The sequence below is a fragment of the Hippocampus zosterae genome, chromosome 8 (genome assembly GCF_025434085.1).
Source record: "Hippocampus zosterae strain Florida chromosome 8, ASM2543408v3, whole genome shotgun sequence".
NCBI lineage: Eukaryota > Metazoa > Chordata > Actinopteri > Syngnathiformes > Syngnathidae > Hippocampus > Hippocampus zosterae.
This window is the reverse complement of record NC_067458.1, coordinates 10,553,866-10,579,243: the sequence shown is the minus strand read 5'-3', so window position 1 is coordinate 10,579,243 and position 25,378 is coordinate 10,553,866. Positions and strand designations below refer to the sequence as shown.

Here is a 25,378-nt window from a genome sequence, read left to right as displayed (position 1 = left end):
GTGGGTACATTTTGGAACATAACCACTGCGATAAACAAGGGACCACTGTATTCCCATGCAAGTGCTGTTATTTGTGCAGGGTGGTGTTGGTTTTGCAAACAACAGAAATGTTCTTTTTCTTACTCGAAGTTATTTGGATCACGTTGCAAATTTATATGAAAGCAATTTTAAAATGTGGAGGAAGGATTTCTTTATCTACTTCGAATTAGTACTCATAAAAATGCAAATATACATAGTGTATCTGCATAAATGTCTCAATCAAATGTCTGAAAGAGCGATATGAACTCATTTTTGGTTGCTCACTACAGCATGAGTCAAGTTCAAGCTCGAAACCCCTCCTCATCCATGTTTGGACAGTGGTGTTCATGTCATGATTCTTTTCTTTTCTGACAACAAAGTGGTGGAACAAGCAGAGTCACTGCCAGTCATCAGAGACCAAAAAGCAGTAAGACTTCTTCGATGGTGCTTGAAAAAAAAAAAAGAAAATCTAGTGTATACTTCTATGAAGGTCTAAACTGAGTTTCCACTGATGGATAAAAAATATTTGAAAATTACTTCTGAATAGAAATGCCCAATAAATTCAGAAATGAACATTTAAGGATTTCAACAAGGTTAACTTTGTGAATCGTCCTGTATTAATATACCAGTGACACTAAATGTACTCAACGCTGATGATGCCTCGCAAATGCGTGGGTATCTGAGTTAGGGCTCCCGCTTTGAATCAAACAAAGACATCAAGTGCTGCCACATGAAGAGTGAAGTGATAATGACTGTCATTCAGGCAGAAAGCTCATATCACGGGTGGGAATTAATGTTTGCGAGCTAATGATGCTGTCTCTATGTTAAATAAACACGCACCAGATGTTCTGCGTATCAACTTAACAACTGAAACTGAAACTCCCGTTTGGCCTTTAGTCCTTGATCTGGGATATATGCCAAGACCAGAGTTCCTCCCCAATTGTTGTTGTCAATAATGACTGTTGTCCATAATGTTTTAGGGTTATAAATTCATCTATAAGTTCCATTTCTGGTAATAAATGAATATGTAGGACACAAGGTACTCTGCTGCCTTGTTTCACAACTTGACAACCTGGTATTATTTGCCCTCAACCTGATCCATTTTTTCCAAACTGTCACAGAAACCCTAAACAGAGCAAACTGTCATCCCTTGAACCTGATCACTTTGCTGTCATTTGACATTCAGTGAACAAAAGAAAATGTGTAAAATGTTTTGAAATTATTTCTTTTGGCTATATATATATATATATATATATATGTATTCACACACACACACACATGCGCACACACACAGCATTCTGGTGTTTTTCTCTTTGTTTTTTTTCCGAGTTTGGAGAATGTTCTTGTTTTTTTAAACTTTGCAAAGCAAAATACTTCTTCTTGCTTGCAGTTGAAAGAGAAAACATGCACATTTATGACCGTGCTGAGTGGCATATAATTGTCTTAACTGTTCAGTAGCAAGAGAAAATAACTAAAAATATCGGGTATGGATATACAGTCCTTTGCTATCATCACTTATGTGTATCCTCCATAAATTACAGACAACCTGTCTAACCAAGGGGCAGTGGGGAAAATCATTGCTGCAGAATGGATTTTCCTTTCTCACGTTTACAAGATGACTGACCTTTGCCCTCTGAGTACTTCTGTCTGATTTTTCCCCATATGGACACAGACAGACAAAGCACACACGGGCACACACAACAGCCTCCACAATTCCTCTGTAAAACAGACTCCCCACAAGTACACACGCGGCCACTCACAGTCCAGTAGTCAATATTTTCTAAAGGATGGCCTCTCTGGGGAACTAGCAAGGCAATCTGAGGGGGGCCCCAGCAATGAAAGGGCCCGTGATTGCATTCAACCATCGCCCTTACTTACAAAGATGTCGTAGATCAAATGCCAACAGATGAAAAGCCATCCGCAAAGAGTTAATCAGTGGAGTAGCTCTCATGGTCCCGATGCAATTTGTCTCAATATCTTGACAAGAAGAGAGGCTCTTGTATAAATAAATAAATAAAAACAAATCGAAAAAACACAAAGTATTTGTGCTTCTTGTCTGCTGAGTGTGACGTTAGACTAAGACTTGTCATTGGATGTACAGTAAGTACAGTTGAACCTCATTCCAAATACCGCGAGGGACATAACGAATCTGTACGTTATAACGGCAGTTAGTTGTAATCATTTCCAATAAAATGCCCACCAACTATGACGTACGTATAATACAGTCTGAACATTTCGAGATGTAAAAACATGAACTTGTAATACAGTATGAACATGTCAATTACAAATAAATTTATATGAAGAAAATTATTAAATATACTGTAAAATCATTTTATGTCAATATTTATTGTTTTAACAAACAACTGTAGTGTTCATTCTTTATCTCTGAGAACATTCAGTCAACAAATGTTACCCGCCGTAGGAAAATGCCAGTGCCGCTGACGTCTGGGAAGCTCCCTTTCGAAAATGGGAGACAAATTCAGCCTTCACAGACAGCGAGATTCGCTTTCGTTATCAGACCATGTTGTTTTGTTTTCAGACCATGTACTCAGGAACACGCAAGACAACGGAGGGGAATCTCGCTCTGTACATTTTGTTCATACGCAAGGTTGCAGCGGCAGTTAGCCGCTATTTTGTGGGAAAAATCTGGTCGTTGCAATGAAGTTTATGTTATAAAGTTGTCTATTACAAGCAAAATCAGCAATGGAAAATGTGAAATCGGGACATTGAAATGTGAACGTTGGAGTGGTGAAAACGTAAACTGGGTACTTTGAAATGAGGTTTGACTGTAACAACCTCCCTTTTCCAAATCATTTTCCTATTTTGCCTCACCTTGAAGAGCGTGTGTGATATTACAAAACTGTGCTAAGATGCCCTGCCCTCGAACCAGACTGGTTCGATGATTTGAAAGCCCATACGGTTCACGTTCTAAACAGGCATGTGAATATGTGCCTGAGAGGCAATTTTAGCTCCCTGCATTCGTACTTTGCCCAGCACACCTGATATAACATTCAAGTGTGATTCTTCCAGAGTGGATGATTGGGTGTCAATGAGGCTTAATGGTGGCTGCTCTTAACCTGTATTTTCTGACCTCTTGTACTACTTACTTCATTCAAATTAATATGTGGGCCCCACTGATGCTAGTAGACCACACGAGATGATCAATGGCACATGGTATTTAAATGCTCCAAAAAGCACACTGAGACACTTGAAAGACTTCCACTTGAATGATTCAGTGATCATACAGATGGGAAGTATGCTTTTGCACAATGTTTCTTTCAATTATGCATTGCAGTATGTGTAACTCTGATGTATGTTTAAAATTTCAAAGCGATGAAGAAGTGACTTGGGGTGAAAGGCAGTGCACACTGCTGATCAGTAGTCAAAATCTAGCTTGGACACTTTGAGACCAACCACCATTAACATTCACATCAAATGGACATTTAGGGTTGTGATGGGTTCAATTAAAGAAAGTGATGATATGTTGTGTGTAATCTCATTGAAACCCTGTTACGTTCCAAACAAATAATCGGAATTAATACCTTCAAACAGTCTCAGTCTGCTTCAAAAAACACATCAATTACAGAAGTGAATTAGTGTTAGAATGAACAACGAACAAGCTAGTGTATTTTCATTGTTTGCTATCCCATACTTCCGCACTTAAAAATCAAAATCGGACTCAATTAATGCAGCTGTTCGGTGTTGGGTGTCAGGTAGGATGTTAAATTACAGTCAGCATTAAATACAGTATGGAAAACGAAGATATTTTGGGGGAATTGAATGAATTTAAAAATATTTAAAGATAATAATAATGATTTGAGTTCTGCAATGATTCACGAGTACACATGCTGTTGTTATATTTACGAATGAAATAGGATGACATCCACCACACAAGTCCACAGAGCTCAGAATCTGTCTGCGTGCACATCGATCTAACCCACCAAAATCCAATTACAAGACCTGCGCCACAACTTAGACCTGCTTTTATCTCGTCTAAATATTAGTTTACTTTCAGTCACCAAGTTGTCAGGTGCGCTGGAGGGGTAGAAAATTAAAACGGCATCGGTCTGCCGAAAGGCCCAGCATGGTATCGTGCAGTCTGCCAAGTTCCCCAACACACGAAATGAGGCTTGCACCTGCACAAAAATCAAGATGTGCCAGTTTTTACGATGAGCGCACATGCGCTGTGTGTGAAAATACAGCCCAGAGTCTTCAATTAACTTGACAAATGTGTTTTTGGAATGTGGATGTAACAAGAAAACGGCACAAAGAAAAAGTCCGAGTCCGTCTTGGATTTGAAACCCAAACGCCATTTAATTCTGCCTTTGAGGCAAAAGCGAAGTCATTACCATCCCAAGGTTATGCCTGGGTCCATTGTGCTCTCCTGGCATTACAGTTGAGTGTTTGCTATGCTCTCCACATTCTAGCCTCACGTCTGATCTCTTTGGAGCAGTCAGTCCGCCTAGCCTGTAGACAAGCTCGATTATGTTCAAGGCTGAAACATCCCAGTGGAAAAATTCTTCATCTGTACTTGGGAATCTACTCAGTCATTCCTTTGCTTTCAGGACATGTCGACCCAGGTCATCAGCATCAATTGTGCCTGTCTGCATTGAGAGAAACATCTGTCATCCTCTATGTTGCTGATAGTTGAAGGCTGTACCAGCTGGCAGTGGGCATAAGGTAATATACTGGACCGTCTCATCCAATCCAGACATCCACTGATACTTGTAACCCCGATACTTTATTCTATTTTAAAGGATTGGTGCTGAGGCAAAGGGATAAAAATATTTTTTTTAAAACATAATTGCCATGTGTCTTTAGGTTAAATATGGCATTTACAGTTATATACAAAATATTAATGTATTTAACATATTTGAAAAACTAAGTATAATTTCTTCTCATATCCTAACCTGGACTGAGGAATGTCAAAGTGGCCCTTGCATATCTTTTTTTGTGTATGCGGCTCATGAAAGAAAAGTTTGGATGCCCCTGGTCTAAATGAAGGTATATTTTGCAGGAGGGTATGTCATTTTAATGCTTCAGGTACCATCATGCTGATCTTCAAAAACTTAAGACAGCCTTGACACTGATCTCTACTCTGGGTGCCATTGCAATTCAACCAGTTTTTATTCAAAATATTTCTGATATACTGTTTTGAATAGATTAAAAAGATTTAAAAACAAATAAAAATCACATTTTTCGATATACACTTACAAATATTCTGTTGCTCAATATAATGTCACGATAGGAGAGCGATTTTATTATTCTTTTTCTGAGCTGTTTATCAGACATCTACTAAGCACCTCATCATGAAAGGTTTATTCCCTCGCGTTGTCGTGCCAAGATCTGGCAGGCGCCATGAAACCTTCCACTCAGTCACCAAGGTTAGGTGAATGACAACACTGCGTAACTGAGACACAAGAGGACGGATGAGAGCCATTGAGGGAATTCACTCTGCTCAGTCACGTCCATTTGTCTATGCCTTTCTTTTGTCAGACCCTTTTTTTTTTTTAGTTCCAACTAAGCATTCATGCACCACATTCAATTCTCATGTTTTTTGTTGTTGTTGTTTTTAATCTAACATGTAAAATTGTATAGTACTGCATTACACACCGCAGCCAGATTACACTCACAGGTCTCGTGGCTGTAAAACGTTATGCATAGCAATTATCCAGACAATAAAGCAGGACTGTTTTGTGTCTATTTTGATGGTTTTCATTCGAAAAGGTGAGTGGAAACCATTTATTTTACAAAGGAAGATTTTATGCTGGCTAAAAACAATATCCTATTCCTAATGCTTAAAATTAGATTCCTTGTACTTACTTGCATTACCCGATTTGAGCTACTCAATGTGATGTAATGAATAAAATTCAATATAATGACTATACGGATACTAATATACATGACCTCAGTATGATGCTAATACAGTCCTGTAAATTCCTGTTTTAACCCCTCCCCCCACACACACAAGTTCATCCAGAAATTATGGTGATTATTGTTGAGTTATACTTTATACTTTAGATGTCTCCAAATAACCATACTAAAAATATATACAGCTACAAATGTTGATTTTAGGTTTGTTTCAATTCATGTCAGTTTTTCAGAAATTACACATTCAGTGTTATTCAAACGAAAGTAGACATGAGGATGCCCAAGAGGAGAAAAATTGGATGATCTTTTCTTCGGATCCATAATAATATTGTAAGAATGCTTGTCTCACAGATGCAACTTTTTTTAAATCTGTTTATTTTTCACTACAAAAAGACAAAAAAAAAGAACATTGAGGAAGTGATCAATAAAGGGAATACATATATCAAAGTGTATGTCATATCCAAACTATTAAAGCTCTGAAAAAAGAAACACATAACCAAGTACAGCATATTCTCTTGTTCAAATAGTCAGTGAAACAAATGAAATCACCTACATTCTGAAAAGCAAAGTGCACACAAGAGGATAACATTACAGTGAGCCCCACCCACACACATTTCATGTTATTGAGGTATACGTTCACCACGCATGATGTAAAGCAAATGTGAGAAGCCACAATGAATGCACTGAGCTGCATGGTGTGTAGGGCAAGCCGGGGGAAACCCCAAATGGTCACTGGCCTGTCGATTTCCTCTTTGGAAGTAAGACTGGCAGATGAGCCATCAATCAGTTTTCAACTCGAACTACATCAAGAGTGAGAGCGAAGAAAAAAAGAAATGATGATGAATGTGCTCTTTCTCTCTTCCTCTAGCCAAGGAACTGTTTCAGTGTCGGCCCAGTCAAGAAAATGTGCACTTACACCAATATCAACCAGCACAGGTGCTTAATCGTATCGCGATGATGCACCTCTCATTTGATGGGATCATTGCAATTTAAAAAAAGCTGAGGGGTTAAACACATCTATAGTTTCCATTATTGAGTTGCATAGATAAAATATGTCAATAGAATTACGTTTCACATATAGACATAACTAATTATATTTATGGCGGCCCGGTAGCCCAGTGGTTAGCACGTCGGCTTCACAGTGCAGAGGTACCGGGTTCGATTCCAGCTCCGGCCTCCCTGTGTGGAGTTTGCATGTTCTCCCCGGGCCTGCGTGGGTTTTCTCCGGGTACTCCGGTTTCCTCCCACATTCCAAAAATATGCGTGGCAGGCTGATTGAACACTCTGAATTGTCCCTGGGTGTGAGTGTGAGCGTGGATGGTTGTTCGTCTCTGTGTGCCCTGCGATTGGTTGGCAACCGATTCAGGGTGTCTCCCGCCTACTGCCCGGAGACAGCTGGGATAGGCTCCAGCACCCCCCGCGACCCTAGTGAGGATCAAGCGGCTCGGAAGATGAATGAATGAATGAATGAATAATTATATTTATGTCCCCATGCTTTGGGGAGTTTCGTTTCCGGGATGCGTTATTTTGAAAGTGAGAGAATAGTTTTTATTCTCATTTTCCTGGAAATATGTACATCAAAATATATTCAGAGCTCCACTTTTCGAACAGTTTTCTATTCTTTTCAAATTGAACGAAATCAAAGTACAAATAACAAGGAATTTAGACTATTTAAGAGGGAGTCAATCAAAACACCAAAGCGGAGCTCTTACGTTTATTAATAAATATCCTTGCTGTCTTCATATACTTTGTTTATTACAGTATATTGCACATGGTCTTTTAATGCAAACCCTTAATTACTTGTCACAAATCAGACTGTCAAGAATGAAGAGCTGTCTGATTCTTCCCTAATGGTCCTTTGCAACCTCTTTCAACTATGCAGTCGAATTAATACAATATAGATATGATCCATTGTGGCTTGAGCGGTATAGTAGGGTGCCATTAAAGCATCATACTCAAGTGGGTTCTTTTTTTTTTTTTTGTCAGGCCACAAAGGATGTGGTGAGCTCCTAGGCCGCATGTTAATATGACCACAGTTCAATGCATTGTTGATGTACTGTCTGATTTTATGAAGCAACGATAATAGCGAGATAAAGCTTCACTGCTGACACACGTTGGACCATGCTTTTCACCAGAGCAGCGGGAATAGTAAATGTAATCGTGTTGATGGAAAAAAAATAAAAATAAACCTCAAACAAAAGTAATGTCCTTCCTGAATTGTCTCAGGCAGTCATTTCTAATTAAAATCTATTGGGTCAGTTGTTCTTTTTTTATTACGCAATGAAAAACAGGCTCCATGATTTTTGGAAAATGTGAAAATCAATTCCAAGATGAGAATATAAAATTATTAAAATGCATACCAAATTTCATTGTAACTCAAAGAAACATCTATAGCAATGATGACAACCATATTTTTTTCATGGGCCACATTTTATGGTTTCCCTCAGAAGGCCCTTACGACTGTGAAATCATATAAAGATATGGTCAACACGTTATTGCATATAATCAACAAATTGATGGATTACTAGTTTCATAATCAGCCGCTAATGAAAAGTGTTCAATTCATTTTAAAAGGCGACCTGCTAACAAATAAAAAAGAATGCTTTTTAAAAGTGAGGACACATGATTTGCTTTTGTAAAAGATGTGATTGGCTGGATTTGGCTCCCGAGCCACGAGTTTGACACCTATGACCTATGTTGTTTGTAAATTTGGATTTGGTAAGTACAGCGCACATTTAGTAATGATGGCGACATTGGAAAGAATGGTGTGCAGTATGTGACATCAATTATGGAGCAAATAGAGTCCAATTACTGTATTGTGAGCATGGGCATGGATAAATGCTATTTTTTATTACCTTCCATTTTCTTCCATGATTGCTGCTGACCACTCATTTTTCATAAAGTGAAGAACTTTGAAGCAGCACTTTGTCCAACAAGTTTTGGGGTTTTTTTCTACATAAGTCACATCTCAGTAGCTGTTTACACCAACTACTGAATGGGACATGTCAGAAAGAGCAGGAGAAAAATATGTAATGGTATGCCTCAGCTGAAGTGTTTTTTTTAGGGACAATCTGTCTGTTACTCGGTCCAAGTCTGGGCGGGGCACCGCTGGCCCTGGGCCCCAGACTATCACTCAGGCTGATGTATAGGTCTACAGGGTACAAATGAAACCTGTCACAACAAGGGTAATGATGTCAGAGTCACTATAGCTCACCTCTGAAGGAGCAGAGGGAGGGAAACGAGTGGTTTGGATGGTGAGAGGAGGGCTTAAGCGAGACGATGGAAGAAAAGGGAGGGAGGAAGAGATGAGCATATGGGAGGGATCAGGGGGGATGAGGTGACAGAGAAAGAGGGGGGGCGAAAGAGAGAGAGAGAGAGAGAGAGAGAGAGCAACGAGGACAGGGAAGGAGAGAAATTCTGCCAAGGGATGGGGGCAAAAAAGAAGAAGCAATGGAGGATGCAAGGGAAGTGTTAAGAAGACATGAGTAAGTAAATAATTTGATGATTGGCATGGGCACATGTACTAATGTACATATAAATATGGATTATATTATGAAAGACAAAAGACTAAAGACAAGATGGAAAAGAAGACTGTCAGTTTTGGTCCTAGCAAAAGTTAGTTGAATAGAAGAAATGTGTTCTAACATCCTCTCCGTACGTTTGTGTTGCCTCAACATCCCTCTTTGAGTGTCTCTCCATCCTTTCTCTTTTTTTTCATTGACGTCATCCTCTCTGTCACCCCACCCACACCGAAAGCTGTAAGTTCCGGCATCCTTCCGGCTTGCTTCTCCTTGGCAATCTCTCTCCATCTCAAGATGAAGCCGCTAATGGATTGAAAGTCTTGTGGAAGAGGCAACGGTCATTTAAAGATTAATGTCAGGCACGGTAATCTGAAGGGCAAGTCACCACATCCTCTTTGGTTGTCCAGTGGAGGACAAGCATATGTCATCTCTGAATAGATGCCCTCGTCATTATCAGCCATTAGGCAAAGTCTCACAGATAACGACAGGTGGACCAAATAGAAGATATCCCTCAATTCGGATGGCATGTACAAGCACACATTCCTAGGTCAACATTTGATCCAAGGTCATCAGTTCAGTAACATACGTAACATGGTTTCATAGATGAATATTTTCTTCCATGCTTTTGATACACCTTTCCACAGCATCAGGTGCCTACCTCTGTGTCAACATCTTGAGACCATCACAAATGTAGGATTGCGACATCCCCCACCGTAACCACATTCCAATAAGCAAGAAAATGAAAGCACAATTAGAGGGTGGATGCTTTACCTCGTGACGAGGTAAAAAAATAAAGATGCATATTAACATTCCGGGCAGCATGTTGGAAAACTGGTTAGCTCTCGCCCCCAACGTCAGCTGGAATGTGCTCTAGCACACCCGCGACCCTGGCGAGGATAAACGGTACAGAAAGTGGATGGATTAACGGACTGTATGTAGCAGAGGTGTGGAATTCATTTTTACTGTGGGCCATATCATAGTTATGGTTCCCTTATGGCTGTTATGACTGTGAACCCAAATAAATGTATGATTGCTTGTTACATATCAGGAAAAAAACAACAACAACAAAAAATCATGAATAGCTACAAATCAGAGGCTACTAAAATATCTTCAAATATTGTGTAATTTATTTTAAGAAGGTGATCGGTAACAAAAAACGCTCGCAATATCCCAATGGTCTCATTTGATCATTTCAATGTTGATATTCGAGCAAGAAACACAGAGTCGATTCACATAATTTGCTTTCACGTATCAGATAAAATGAATGGCGAATCTGGCCCCTGAGACTGACGTAACTTCATCTCAACACACAAACAACGCTCGTCTCTCCGTCGAGACGCACCTCTTCAATATACCTAAAGAACAATTCCTATCTAGCCATGGCTTTGGCAGTATCTTATGACATTTAAAAAAAATGCAAAGAAAGGTGAATAGATATCTGTTGGTGAGTTTTTAGCTGGTAATAAAAAAAAACACAAAAAAAATACAAATAGGTGATTAGTGAACTCCGATCCGAAGGGGATTACTGCACTCTTTAAGCCAAGTGAAAGAGTAATTTGATTTTTAAAAATGGGCTATTTTCATTGAAGTACAAAAAAACCCAGCCAAGAACTGAAGGAGGCTGAGCGGAACTAATAGTTAGTACAGCTCCTCGGACCATAAAACTGGACGCACGCAACTGTGCGGAGTGAGCATTGAGAATGTGAAGGAACACTAATTGCTGGAAAATATGATACGCAAGAGAAAGCCAATTCAAAAAATAAAATCCAATACTTACAAAACCATTGGTACCGAGAGTTCTAAAGCGAAACACGACGAGATCTATAGCAAGAATAGTCTATGGGCAAGGAGGCATCAAGGCATAAACAATACTCCGACAACCAGCAGACAGATTGTTGGTCCTTAAATTCACAGTTCCTTAATTGAAAGATTGGCAGCAGGTGTGCAGCCAGAAAGTCTGCTCAGTCTGCCACCTGCTGGCCAGGCCAAGGACAGGAACATGACAGTACAGTTGGTGCAGAAAATCATTGAACCATTTCAGAGTGAACAGTAGCAGTATTTGTTGTACAAGAAGAGTGACTATGTCAGTGACTGTTTAGGGAGTTAATGGCGAGAGGGAAGAAGCTGTTTAAGTGTCTGCTGGATTTGGTGCGCATGGATCTGTAGCGCCTGCCTGAGGGGAGTAGCTGGAAAAGGTGGTGGGCAGGGTGCGGGGGATCCAGGAGCATTTTCCGTGCCCTTGTTTTGATTCTTGCAGTATGCAAGTCCTCAAGAGTGGGTAGGGCGGTGTCAATGATTTTTTCCGCTGTCCTAACTGTCCGTTGAAGTCGGATTTTGCCCTTTTTTGTGGTGGCCCCAAACCAAACCGTGATGGAAGAACACAGGATTGATTCGATTACCGCTGTGTAGAACTGACGTAGCACCTCCTGTTGCAGGCCATGCTTCCTCAGCTGCCTCAGTTTCATGTCAAGTTTTATGACTTAAAACCAGAGTATGTCTGTGTGGAATTTCTGTTTTCTTTAATTGTAGCGCACCGTGTTGCCCAGAACACAGACATTTTTGGAATAAATGATTCAGACCATCAACTTGTCCAGTTTCGGAAGCCTGTTGTCAAACATAAAGCAGTACTTTGTGCCAGTGACAAATGTAAAATCAGGAAATGCAATGCAGCACACAATGTTAAGGTGTAAACTCTCAAGGCCATCAAAACATCATTCATGAAGTCTCTCTCTCTGTCATTCTCTGTGTTACCGAGGATATATTTTCCTTTCAAGTCATCAATCACTAAAAAAACAAAACAATATTATTGAAAAGACAACTTTTTTTTCCCCGAACTTCCATAACTTTCTTGACATTTTGTGACTTTATGTACTTTTATTGGTAGTTGTCAGTGTGGCTCCAACATTCCTTTGGCATCTGACACAACACTAAAACAAAAGAAAGAATATCTAATATAAGTCACCATATGTGGAATACGCCACATCCCTCATCGTGATTCAACAGACGGTTGTTTTGCAGTGAGGACTTAAAAGAAAAATATAGTTGTAAACCAAGCACACCAGTGCAAAAATTGCACCGGTGAAGCAAACATGAAGCTAAAGGAGAGACCACGGTCGAAGGATAAAGAGAGTGCAAAGGATGAAACAGCCAAGAAAATACATGCAAATGATGGATAAATTGTAAGGAGGAAAAATTAACTTCATTGACACAAAACAGGGATGGGCAGACATCTTGAGTTATTTCCCGTCCTCTTCACGTCACTTAAAGCAGAATTTAAAGGTTTACAGGGGGAGAAGGAAACTCAAGGTACTCGAGTCGGTGGCAGAAGGGATGGCATTTCCTCTCACCTTGTCCATCTGCTGTCTGTCTTCTTGAGTGTTTAAACCGATTGAAGCCTCACATGACTTTTTTTATTTTATTTACAAACATTGTATACAGAATGCAGTGTGACCTATCTCCTCATACTTGTATGAAGGTTAGAATGGCATGTATGTGTGCGTGACAGAGATGAATCAAAGTGACGGCGTCTATGAAAAATCGACATCCGTATTTAGGGTTTGTCGGAGGTCTTACTGATTTATTGAGCAGCAAGTGATGGAGGAGAGTGTTCTCCTTTTTCCATTCAGACAAAACATAATCTATGCCTTTTCTTTACTTTGTGACGTTGAAGTTTCAAAGTAGTAAAAGTGAGAAATAATGTGGAATAGATGTCAAAATGATGTGACGGAAAGGAAGAAAGGAATGGTCATTGGAGTTAATGGAGTCAGTGTTTTAAGAGTAAAGTGAAGGTCACCACAATGACAAGCAGTCTGTGGAAGGACCATTTTCACTTTCGAGTTTGAATAATGTATCTGATGTCATTGTGGCATAGCTAGGGCCAGACTGTCTTGAGTAGTCTTCATCCAAAAGACATTTCTGGCCCATATCAAAGCAAAAAAATAAATTAAAATAACATTGCTGAGGTAGCTGGTATTGAATGTCCAATAAGTGCAGGGGAGGCGACAACTTTTCTTATCAAATAAGGTTATTGTGCCACCGTGTTTCTGTTTAGCTTTGAGGCATAGAACCACAGTCAGTTAATAAAGGAAGGTAAGGAAAAAAAAAACTAACGGGGTATTGACTTATTAGAGTTTAAAAAAGAAAAATATATATATTTCCAGCATTTACATTCAAAAGTTAACTCAGTAAACATTATTTGAGATTTTATGTTTTCATCATGTCTGCAGTCGATGATTTACCATCCGTCCATCCATTTTCCGAACCGCTTTATCTTCCCCTAGGGCCGCGGGAGGTGCTGGAACCTATTCCAGCTGTCTTCGGGCAGTAGGCGGGGGACACTCTGATCCGGTTGCCAGCCAATCACAGTGGATGATATACATTTTCCCATAATGCCATGGGGTATTGACTTCTGCATGTGCATAAATCATATGGCTTTTTTTTTTTTAAGTTGAGCATGTGTCAGTCATTACCCATTGGCATTATGGGTAAAATGCTACATTTTTTAGCACTTAGCCTCCAATTATGTTCGACCGTATCTGCGGGTACATTTGAACATATTTAAATAAGTTTTAAAATACTCGCAAGTACATTGGAATGTATTTGCATGTCAAAATATTTAGACTCCACATTGGCAGCTCCACGCGTCTGCAAATTATACAGGCTTATCATTTTACATTTCCAAATCTTTAGTACAATACTTGTTTAGGGGTGTCCATTACAACATGCCATGCAAGAGATTGTAGTGACTAAGAAGAAAAAGAGGCTCGGACAGATGAGGGGAAAACACAGCAAGAGCAACAAGCGTGTGAAAGGAGTAAGAAGGCTGATGGAGAATAAGAAGGATAAGTTCACCTCTCATTAGCTCGCCTGCCACACATCAGACCGCATGCAATGCAAAGTCCACCAACGTGAATTAAACAAAGAGCCAACTACCTCAGAGGAAAGCAGACCTGCCAGGACTTAGCAAGGCATCATAAACAACCAGCTCACATTTGTCACTGACTCTTCACCCAGGCAAAGTGACAGTGCAAATAAATTAAATAGCCTTCTTTCTCTCAGCATTCTCCTCCTACCACCACAGCTGGTCTGAGCACAAAAAAATGTGGCCCTGAATCTGTAATAAATAAATAAATAAAAAGGTACAGGACACAGACAGACAACACCTTATTAGTCTTGTCATCTGCCTTAGGAATGACAAGTACTACACTGGTATTCGTATAGGTTCCACGAATAAAGCAACTCTGAAACAAAAATACCTGACTTGTGTGACAATTCACCTGATGTGTATAAGTCTGGGGGCACATTAATAGATTAATTTATGACATATGTTATTTCATATTTTTGTTTCTTTATTAACAATGACTAAAAAGAATGACCATGACAGCAGAGTCAAAAAGTGAAGGAAGGCTGGACTAAAATTGAAACAAATAATTTTAAAATCCCGACTGGTCAATTAAAACAAAAAATATGTTTTAGGTTTAAATCGAAGAACAAACTAAGAAAGCAATACACAAAACAGGGAGGCTGGTATGTCAGGTGACTGTCGAATACAGTCGAATCACAGCCACATACAGTATATTGGCCCTGCACTGCACCACCTCCTCCTCATCTATTGCATAATTATCATACCCTATGAAATTTAGATGACAATAATATTGAGCAAAAGTGATCATCAAATGAATTTTAATGTTTGTTGTGAACAATACAATAATATAGTTTTGTCTAGTCAATTAAAACCAAAAATGCTATTCCCCCCCCCCCCCACCTCACTTCACCACCTTCCTACCACCTTTCTGAATCACCATTAGAATAATTGTAAACACCCCCATTAGTAGCACAGTGTTTTCCTCCCCCGTGCCATTCCAACCTGCTTTTGAGCTAGCCTCTGGAGAAAACACAGGTTTGTTCATCAAGCCAAGACAAAACAATTACTAGAAACCAATAATCAATGACTGTGGACAAACAATAAATTCTTGGTGCAGCTGTTTCAGAAAATAACAAGTGGGAAGAAATAAAGTCACACTAATTAAACAGAAATCTTCTGGTACGCCATCAATAGCTGATAGCTATGCTGCTCCACCATTTAGCCCATCTGATTACAACGTTATAGCCTTAATAGATGCTCTCTCTAGACCAGGGGTGTCAAACTCATTTTTGTCGCAGGCCACTTTGGAGTTACGTCTTCCCTTGGAGGGCCAAAACGACAGTGAAACTGAATAAATGTTTAATCATCATATCGTATTATTACTTGTACACAACAAATAAGATGGATGGATTACTAGTTTTTGAAATCAGTCATCCGTCTCTCTGATCTTTGTGCAATTATTGTCCAAGTGAGTGTAAACAGGGTAAAAAAATTATTACAAATTATTACAAAGACTCACCGTTATTTATTATACACAGCAATTTGACAATTCGGTCCGGATTTGAGCAATGATCATGGATGTTTGATACACATGATTAGCTTTTGCGGACAACATAAAATGAGGTGGCGCGCCGGATCTGGCCCCCGGGCCTTGAGTTTGACACCTGTGCTCTAGACCATGGGCGTCAAACTCATTTTTGTCGCGGGCCACATTGTATTTATTGTTGCCCTTAGAGGGCCGTTATGACTGTGAAACCATATGAAGAAGTCAAAAATAATGGTTGATTTAACTATAGTTTAAGTTACTATAATGACTTGTTTGTTAACAAAAAAATGCATGCAACATCTCTCTTATTTATGAAATATGAACATTTGAAATTTTGGTCCAGATTTTAGCAAGCATCATAGCAGTCGACACGTTTGATTTGCTCTCGCGGGCCACTGAAAATGATATGGCGGGACAGATCTGGCCTCCGGGCCTTGAGTTTGACACCAGTGCTCGAGACTTTAACTAAATGAACAGCTCACTTTTCTATGAAGACCTATGACTTTCCTGCATTAATTTTCTTTTTTACCGTAAATGCCAGTATAACTGTATTTGAAAATGCACCAATACATGGTGGTATTTATCAAAATAAGCATATAATATAACCCTTCATAGACTCAATTCAGTTTTACAAAAATAAGTTCAAAGGCTGCACGATAAACGTGGGGGGGACAAAAGGTGCATGCAAAAGGCGAGGATGAGAAATTGCAAGCAAAACAGAACCAAAGGTCAGTGAAAAAGCTTAAAACGTGGTACACTAAAAACAAGAGGAGGATGAAGATGCCAACGCAAGTAAGTAATCACAGTAAATGAAAATTCAAGCACAGAACAAAACAGTCACTGAAAGTGAAAGATGTACTCGGAAGACAAAACCGTAAGCACATTGACCAATACTCAAATTATCAACAGGCAAACAGAAGACTCGTAGAGAAGAAGTCGGATTGAAGCAAGAAACGAAATCATTTGGCCACAGCCTGCTGCTGCAGCCACCTTAAAATAGCCGCTAATTGTCCTAAGTGGCATGTGTGTAGCCCACTTCAGCTCAACGGTACCCTGCAATGGACAAAGAACAAAATCTGACAACAGACATGATCGTATTTTGTTTCATAGAGGTACATGATCGGTCTATAACATTTGGACATCAAACATGAAACAATTGCTCATTCAATAATATGAGAAACCACATCCAAATTTTGGACTGGTAGTGCTTCAGTTGGAGTTTTACAAATGGACAAGTGGTTGTGACAACCCAGTCATGCAAGGAAGATTAACGGAACACAGTCCTCATATATACTGCTCCAAAAAAAAAAAAAAACAGCACCACATAACTCTGAGTGTTCCCTTTGTTTTCTTTTTGAGCAGTTTATGTTGTCCACAGCCATTTATCTGTACAATAAATATCGGAATCATCTCCTCTTGATCTGGCAACTGGGTCCTTGAGTGGGTGATGTGTAGAAAGTTAGGAAGGTGTTGGGAATTAACGAACAACAAAAACTGATCTAAGTTAATGAACACCAGGGGAAATCAGGTCAAGTATATCTGATTTTATGAGAGCTGCGTGCAAGCTTCTAACAGCAGAATAAAACAGCCCAAGCACACTGAGGAGTTTATCATATGTAGAGCAATTCTGATTGAACAGGTTCGGGATGCTTCCCAAAGTCGTACGACACAGTGCTTTAGGCAAGAATTGGAATCCAGAGTCCTCAGATGAAATTATTTCCTGCCCCCGCAACCCACCCCCCCCCTTCTTTATATTGGAACAGGTACATTAACTTCCTTGTGAGACAACATCATTACAAAACCATAGCACAGCAAAAGAGCCAAGATGGAGCTGCAAGCAGCCAAAGTGAGACATCTTCTCTTTGCACAACAGCAACCGTAACTCTGATGTGATCAATACTTGTTCATGACTTGCTTTCAAAAGGTGCCATCCACTATCCTCTCCCTAGATGTATATCACTGCCTCATTTCCAGTCACCGCTTCCACTCTGTCTCATCTATAATTCTACCCTCCTTTACATGCCATTTAACTTTCATCTAGTGTTTTCCCCACGTAGTGCTTTTTGCTACTTTCATGAGCTACACATTCCTAAACATGCTGTATACTGTAATTTCTTCAGGGAATACAGAAACAAGCATCATTTCATTATCGTCCTTTCTTATTTTGCAAGCATCTTTACTCCCAATATTCTCATAATTTAATCTACTTTTCTTCCCGTCTTTCACTTTATTGCTTCCTTTTTTTGTGTGTGTGTCCTCCATACAGTAATTTACCGGAGTAGTGACGTGTTGGAAATACATTTGTATTCATGAAGAAAGTGTGAATTTATTTGCCTAATCCTAACACAATCCGCCAGCACTCTCCTTGTGCCATGAGTAAACCCCGGTCACTTTTCAAGAAAACCACTCCCAGCATCTTGTCCTGTATCTTCGACAATGTTTTTTTTTCTGTCCCCTCTGCTTTCTTGCAAACAACTGCTCATAGGTTTATTGGAGCACATTGTTGCATCTCAACGGAAGCTTGCACAGCATTCTGCCATTAATAATTGAAGAGGCCCCACATGGCCAGGCACACTCAGTCTAAATGGATTGTTCTGGGAGAGATCAATGCTGCTGTGAGGGTTTTATTAGGCCCTGCAGAAGGAACGGACAAGGACATCGTCAACGCTTGCGTCTCTGTCTTAATTGTGCCTTGATGTTGCAGAACACTTCTTCCTTCTCTTCTCCCGAAACAACACACCCACAACCGGGAATCTACTCGCTGACTGACGCCTCACAGTACAAATTTAATTAAACATAAATGATTCTCCTACTGTATGAATCATTCATGGTTTGTGATGTCTTTGACTATGATGCAGGCTAAACAGGACAAGAGAGTATTTTGTCTTTCCTGCTCGTTGTTTGGGTGTGTCATGCTTGCCACCCTGGCACGACACAACCACCAAGACCAGAGGATACTCGAAATGGGGGAGCGTGAAATGCTACCATGACCTTCAAGACTTACGGCCTTCGGGGGTGGTTGATGACTGCAGAGGCCAATAACGCTCAGCAGGACTCTCCACCGAGGACATTTGCATTTTTCTTCCCCATGGTTTCTTAATTGTCTACTCTTTTACAAAGCATAAAAAGATTGGTCTCTTCTTTGCACCCATTTATATCTGGTGGGTTCAAATTCTAACTGATGCAGCACAACTTTTTATTTTGACATCGAGAAACAGTGAAGCTTTTTTTTGCATTATTGTTGTGACAATTGGCTGGTCTACAGTTCATTTAGATTGTAGAGCAAGTATTTAGCAAGACAACAAATGCTGTCAGCCTTAGTTTATATATATATATATACATGTATACACACACACACACACACATATACATCATGGCTTGAAATAAGTGGTTTGGCATCACATTTTTGGAAGTCAAACTTAGCATCTTTACACTGGAAGTCAAAACTGCAAACAGTTGTATCAGTGGCACAACACACAGGAACCTGTGTAGTCTACAGAGCAGGAAAAATGGCCAAAGTGGGAGCATTTCAGATCATAACGCAAGCCAAGCTACGACATGACATGTCATCAGCATGTATGTATTGTGTTGTATTGTTGTCATTGCTCCTGACTGAACACGCCTAGTTTGAAAGGCATGAAAGGAGGTACAATCTCATCTACCAAAAGAGAGAAGGGCTTTAGTGAAGTCAAACGAAGGAAATATGTGTTTCCCCACGAGGTGTCTTCATTGTACTAAGAACACTTTCAAAACTCCTTGGAGTAGCCTCAAAAGTATAGCGGTTTTATTGCTCATCAGCTGGTCTAAACTCATACACGCACAGCCATGAAAAAAAACATAGCTAGAGATATACATATACAGTAGCTATACAAGCAGTTTATGCCTTTTTTTAATTGTCTTTATTTTTTTAACAAATACTAAGTTGAAACCGAAATGCATATTTGTGTATTGTCTTCATAAAACAAAACTGAATCTTACAGTAGCCGTTACTTTCGAGGGAATGGATCTTGCGTCATCTGCTAACTCTTCTTGACATCTTAGCATGTTCCGCGCAAGTGTGTACACATCAAATCCATTAAAATGTCAAGCTTCACAGTGATCTCAAACCAAGTTGGTGTTCATACAAAAGGAGGTGAATACTGTAGTGCATTTTGTGGCCTCATTGTGCTTGTCGAGACTTTATCAAAAGTACTTATGTCAGAGCAATTTCAAATGACAACTCAGTGTTCAAGAAGCACAAGGACAATTTCTTCTTTCGCTCATCTTTAAATATTCCAGAAACCATTTACATATAGATTTTAGGATCATATGCTTCCTGACAAACTTTGCTTCTGAGAATACTGGACAGAGGGCTGAATGCAATAAAAATGCTCTGTAACATTATACAGTATATTTATGAGTATTTATGTAATGATTAGGGCGGCCCGGTAGTCCAGTGGTTAGCACGTTGGATTCACAGTGCAGAGGTACCGGGTTCGATTCCAGCTCCGGCCTCCCTGTGTGGAATTTGCATGTTCTCCCCGGGCCTGCATGGGTTTTCTCCGGGTGCTCCGGTTTTCTCCCACATTCCAAAAACATGCGTTGCAGGCTGATTGGACGCTCTAAATTGTCCCTAGGTGTGAGTGTGAGTGTGAATGGTTGTTCATTTCTGTGTGCCCTGCGATTGGCTGGCAACTGGTTTAGGGTGTCCCCCGCCTACTGCCCGAAGACAGCTTGGATAGGCTCCAGCACCCCCCGCGAACCTCGTGAGGATCAAGCGGCTCGGAAGATGAATGAATGAATGTAATGATTAACCAAAAGTAATTTGCCCTTAAGAGTTCCTTCCTGTACTTTTTTTTTAAGACCAGCAACAACCTTTAACGGTGTTTATTTAGCCTAACCATCACATGGTGTAAAAACAAACAGCCTTTGTATGTTGGCAGATGGCTGAAGTGATGCAAGCAAGGCTGGGATAAAAAGGGAAATTCAGAGATTGCCATTGTGGCCCTTCTATTTTCCAACTGTGCCAAAGGCAGCGAGAAAAAAATAATGGGAAATAATAACCTGCTGTTCACCTGGAGGTGACAACTAACAAGCTTGTAGATCTCTCCTAGTACACCGTAAACATTGACAAACCTGTGTGGCCATAAACAAGCCTTTCCTTCTTTCTTTTTCGGTCATCTAGAGTTTGACATTAGGGTCATCGTGACTCTTTTCATCAAGCACTACCATTCAGTGCAATGAACAATGTGTATTGTGTGTAACTTCGATACGACCTGTACTACAGTACTGTGGTTTGGTTCACTTAGATGCTAAATATGAATGGCCAACCATTGGTTGGTTAAGAGAATTCCCACAACTGTGATGTAATGGAACGTTCACGTAAAATAGGAAAAAGGAAGTAATATTTCAGTCGTGTAACACAGAGACAAGAATATAATAAGCTTGCACGATTTGTTTACGGTTATTAGCATGTAGCACTTTGTCTCGTGATTATGTGTCTTCAATTCATGGATATGTTCAATACCGGCTTGCTGCTATGATGTCACACCATCTATACAGCAGTGTGTTCCATCGTATATTGAGGCAAGGCACATATTTAAATATAAAAATCTCAGGGCACACTATTGAACACAAATGCCACCAAATATTGCGTGTATACTGAAATAATGATGATCACATCTCGATTTGCTCACAAACATATTCACTCAGTGTGCAATCTGGGCTGTTTTGTTGAAGACAGAATTATTGTTGTATGGATGGCAACTTCATGGAAGCGCATTTCCTTCTAACGGTCACTATACGTCGCTGGCAGAGAGAAATGTATCTTTTTTTTTTACCAATCATGTGAAATTTCCCACGGCAAACCAGACGATTTCTCACAATACACTTCTGTGTTTTGGCACAGTGGTAGAGAATCACTGAAATTAAGAATGTAGTTGATTCTATTGCTTTCCGCTCAAACAAACAGCGCTGGAAATGTGAGATTGATTGTGAAACAATTGTATTGTGTTGAAACGAACTGAACTGGGCTGCGTGGGGGAAAAGTGTCTTGAAACTTTTTTTTTACTTTCAAGGAGTACTATGGTTCAATACATACGCTGAATAAAGTTTTGCTGAATGTACTCAGTTTTGTTGCATGACATAAAATCATCTGGAACCAGACACATTTTTTAATAGTCTACTGGAAAAAAAAAATTCAGAAGAAAAGAAAATTCACTCATCGTTGGATGTCCCATTATTAATGTAGTTAGCACAACTTCCTCTTCCGTATCTCCCAATGAAAAATCATATCAAATCTGAAATCCCTCTCCCATTTGTACCCGTTTCCATTTTTACTGCACAAAAACAGGACGGCCGCACAGCATGACGTAGGATTCATCTTTTGGATGCAATAAAGCTACAGTACATTTGCGTGTGTGCTATCGTGAGCCTGACACTATGTGCGAGGCATTTTTAAATGTAGTGGCCCCGAAACAATCTTGGCTGTGCATCTTGTGACAGGTGAACATGATTGAGGTGCATAACAGCAAGAGAAAACAACAGATGCTTGAACATGCTCTCCAATCACCCATCTCATACATAGAGAGAAGCTGCTTGATTGATGGCAAGTCAAGAATTGCCCACAGTGGAAACAGGCTTTGTTTCAACCAGCTTGGAAAAAGGCATAACAAACTATCGAGGTACCAAAAAGCAACCACGTTAAAAGGCACAAGAAAAAGAAGAGTTCTGAATGTAAGCTACCTTGAGACCTCAGAGAAAAAGCTAATTTAAAAATATATATCCAACACAACGCCACAAGAAGAGAGGCTTCATAAAATGTACCCAGACCATTAAGTCTGCAAGGACACTAATGGCTGGCCGTCCACAGGGTTCTCTTCTAAGGCAGCCGTGATGGACTCCCTCCTCTCACGGTGATCATTGTGCGGCACCACATCTTAATAGCAACAGGAAGACTTAAGTAGACACATCATTGGTTGAGCGATCATGAGAATTATAATTCAAATTGAAGCCCCGACATCAAACAAATCACAGTTTAAAAAGCCCAGGGGTGCTCTTGTACTTTGAAGATTACAGAATGCATCACAATGAAAAACCAGAGTGAGAGTGTCTCATGGTGCGTAAACGCCATCTCATGCATTACATCATCTGTTGCCTATATTCTAATGACTTCGCTGCAGGAGGCCCAACTTTTCTATGTAATTGAAAGTGAAATATGGAAAAGCAAAAGAAAAAAAAGTCAAGCAGCATATGATTGGTTGCCAGAATAAATCTGAGGTGACATAAGTCAGAATATAGAATATATTAGAAAGGGCTGGACTATTTCCAGGGAGGTTGGGTGCAGGCGGGCAGTGAGTGAGCATACTAATCCGCTGGATGTTATATGCCTTGCTTGGATGCCTCCTCCTGGGCACCAGATGAGCTGTTTCTGGTGGGATTGCTGGTGTGGGGAGAATTAAGAAATTTTCATGAGACAGAGCATAACTGAAAATTGTAACACACAACAACATCATAAATTTGATTACATGACATTGCGCTGCAAGCCTGTGAGCCATTCCCAGGCACCGTAAAAAGCTTTAACCGAGTTACTGCAGCTCCAGAGGGGGGGAAAAAATAAATAAAGCCATTTTCTTTTTAACAACTGGGGTGGTGGCCAGATATTGTTCCTTGATTTTTATGAGTTTTGCAGGCACTCATTACAACACCAGACCACGAAGAAGAGGGAAATTCATTTTTTGAATCAATGTTTTTTTTAAAGAAAATTATTAATATGCAATGCATTCAGCGTGCGTAAATTTAAAATCAAAGTATAACCCAAATATGCACTTTACAAAAAATGCCGTTGCAATTAATTACAATGCATTTTTTTCATGTGCTTCCAATATCAAACACATCAGTCAAACGTGTCAAGCAATGCAACAAGGGGATCGGCACAGCATCATCACCCGTATGAAAAACATCCCAGAAAGCAACCAAGTTGTGTCACACATCTTGGAATGCTGCGTGTGCAAAATTAAAAAATAAAATTAAAAAAATAAATAAAAATGCAGGTCCTGGATGTACATATTACAGTCTCGAAAGACTAACCTATGTCTACCCGAGGCTCCACTTATACACACACATGGTGCGAGGAAGGAAGATCGGAGAACTCGTGATATTCAAGGAAAGATTGTTGAGGAAGCGAATCAAGTGGAAGAAACTGATTAAAAATGCCCTTTGGAAAGAATCATGATCCAAGCTTGTCCATCCCTCTGTTAAAAAAAAAACTTAATTAAAATGTAATTATCCCTTCACATACGCCTCTTCCCAAGTAAGAGTCATAAATATGGCCCCCCTACACACACACACAAAATGCATATTTGTTACTTATATTTTGTTGAGTGTGGCATCGTAAAACTGAGCCGCGAAAACTGTCTTTTCAGAACCTTCGTCTGCGCTAATCTGCTTCCTTCCCGTATTTAGACACTTGCAGAAACATCGCAGTGTTGGGGACACATGGGCATCCATTTGCCAGAAAACCACACACAAATGACCGTCAAAAACATTCGAAGCATGGTCCACTCAAGCGCTTGGGTGCCTGATTTCGACGTGAACGCTCGACTCGCGCGCTGAAAAACCGAATCCGCATATATGCCCTGTGCTCAATTTACGGGGAGAAAACCATTCGTTGAAAATTCATAAACAAAAGTGTGCTCGGGGAGCCTCCTTACCTTTATTCGGTTCCTTTCTGGTTCTGACGTGTGAGCCGTCACATTTTCATGTTTAAAACAACCAGTAATCCCCGAGTTGTTGTTTTTTGTTTTTCTTATACTTTTTTTGCGTCTGTAAGTGTGCGTCCCAAAGCCACCTCCGCTCACTTCACCAGTTCTTCTAGCGAGATAAATCAAATGCTACGTATATGAAGCTCTACATATACTTCAAATCCAGCCCGGCGCGTGTTGCTGAGGAGCGCGCGCGTCCGTGCTCGGCAGGAGGAGTCGCTCTTTCGGCACCAGCCGCCGTGCGCACTTTGGAGGAACCACAAGCGAGTCCGAGCACTGACTGAGGGAATGATGTCATGTGTACAGCCCTCCCTCCCTCCCCAGCCTCCCATCCTCGCTTGAAAGCCCCACTGTCTCTCTCTTTCAAACACACCTCTTCCCTTGGCGTGATCTTTTTCAATTATTCCAAGAGGCGGTCGGCGGAGGGAGGGGTGCGGTAGGGGGGTTAAAAACAGGTAGAAAATATGACACGCTTTATTGTGCGACAGTTTAATGAGCAATGAGAATTATAGGAGATATTTATTTGCCGTTAGTTTTCAAAACAGCGTTGATTTGCAATCGCGCCTTGCAGTCAAAGTGAGCTTGTGTGCGTGCGTCTCCCTCTTTCTCTTTCTCTCTCTCTCTCTATATATATCTCTCTCTCTATATATCCCCTACTTGACGCGATGAAGTCACGTCGTCCCCCACGCCTCGCTGGAGGTGTGGTCCAGTAGAGCATCACAGTCATTGGGCGGGGGGGAATCAGGGTTTGGTGTGCCAGCACTGCAAACTACTTTAACCCTCCTCCTTCTCCGATGCAGCGTGGCCATCTTACACA

General features: G+C 40.3%; 1 protein-coding gene across 16 annotated transcripts in view; it reads right to left on the bottom strand.

Moving 5' to 3' along the window:
* ptprsa (protein tyrosine phosphatase receptor type Sa) overlaps window positions 1-24,867 on the bottom strand; it is a 223,294-nt gene extending 198,427 nt beyond the window's left edge. For 10 of the 16 annotated variants that reach the window (XM_052074413.1, XM_052074418.1, XM_052074423.1 and 7 more), the window contains exon 1: window positions 24,511-24,867. The gene's annotated coding sequence lies outside the window, so the exon portion shown is untranslated. The remainder of the gene's footprint in view (window positions 1-24,510) is intronic. The other 6 variants (XM_052074425.1, XM_052074430.1, XM_052074427.1 and 3 more) reach the window with 3 other exon arrangements.
* Between the last annotated feature and the right edge of the window lie 511 nt (window positions 24,868-25,378).